The 1179-nt window shown below is 29.5% G+C and overlaps 1 long non-coding RNA gene across 1 annotated transcript in view; it reads right to left on the minus strand.

Annotated features, from left to right (window-relative positions):
• LOC136796366 (uncharacterized) overlaps window positions 1–1179 on the minus strand; it is a 7253-nt gene continuing 6074 nt past the window's right edge. The window contains exon 3 of the long non-coding RNA XR_010844075.1: window positions 1–616. This is a non-coding gene — a long non-coding RNA (uncharacterized lncRNA). The remainder of the gene's footprint in view (window positions 617–1179) is intronic.

The raw sequence follows: 1179 nt of genomic DNA on the forward strand, positions 1-1179 counted from the left end.
CCTACTTCAAACGATGCAAATTGTGGTTAATATTATTCAAAGAGAGTACTATACCCTCGAAATTCCTTATAAACGGTATTTAAAGAAATAAGTTTAAAAATATTGTTTAAGGAAGAGGTAAATTTTAGTAATTTGGGAAAATTCAGTCAAAAATATAAGAAAGTTTCAAATTTTGCCTTCTCCTCTTCAAAAAGTAGCTGTTTGCTTGCTTTGGTTATAATAAACAAAAATTACCTCGGTTTATGTACTAAGACGTCGCAACAAACAAAATCACGAATGATAGTGGCATTGTTCAGAATATCTCATCACCAATGGGTGAAGATGATAGGATGAAGCAAAGCTAATTCACCTAATCGAAAATTTCGATCTAAAAAATATAGTTGAAATATTTTATCTTTTTTTCAATTAAGAAGATACAAATGAAGATGCTTGTTGAATTTTTATTTGTTAGAAAGATGGTTTGAAGAAAAAAATTATCTTTTCCATCTTCCAAGCTGGAAATCATTCACCTTCCGGTTGGAGCTGCTGGTGGGATGAAGTTGAGGAAGAACCCATACTGAAACCACAGTCAGCCATGGATGCTCCACCACCTTCATAACTAGGACCAGGATTCCCTCTAAGAAAGAAAAAAAAAACAGTGCAATAAAAATTATGTTTTTAAAATAAATATGTTCACAAGTAGATATGCATGTTTTTGAATGCTGAGCAATAAATACACAACTGTTTAAATTTTATTATAACCAAATCTCCAATTACGTTCTATATCCTCTTCACAGCTACCCCTCCATAGCAGAAACCCTTGTTTACAACAATCTTATTGAGGTACAGGTCAACAAAGTACAAATTTATTTCAAACCACTCTATTCCGGAATTCCTCCACTTCGGACGCATACACTAATTTATCCCCTTTCAGTACTTTCACTCCTCTATAACGGACAAAAGTTATTAAAATTTTTTCTACGAACTCATAATTCCACGACTAAATTAGCGAGTTTTTTTTTTTGTTATACATACAAAAATATATACCTAATATTGTTTTTTTACCCAATATAAATAAATTTATTTTACCGAAAATTTATATTAAATAAAAATTATGGATTAGGTATTTCATGTATTTATGTATATAGTAATTTAATTAAAAATATAATTTACGTTATTTAGAAATTTTATTTTGTTTTA

The sequence above is a fragment of the Halyomorpha halys genome, unplaced genomic scaffold, assembly GCF_000696795.3.
Source record: "Halyomorpha halys isolate HHAL.00 unplaced genomic scaffold, Hhal_1.1 Scaffold1006.1, whole genome shotgun sequence".
Classification (NCBI taxonomy): Eukaryota; Metazoa; Arthropoda; class Insecta; order Hemiptera; family Pentatomidae; genus Halyomorpha; species Halyomorpha halys.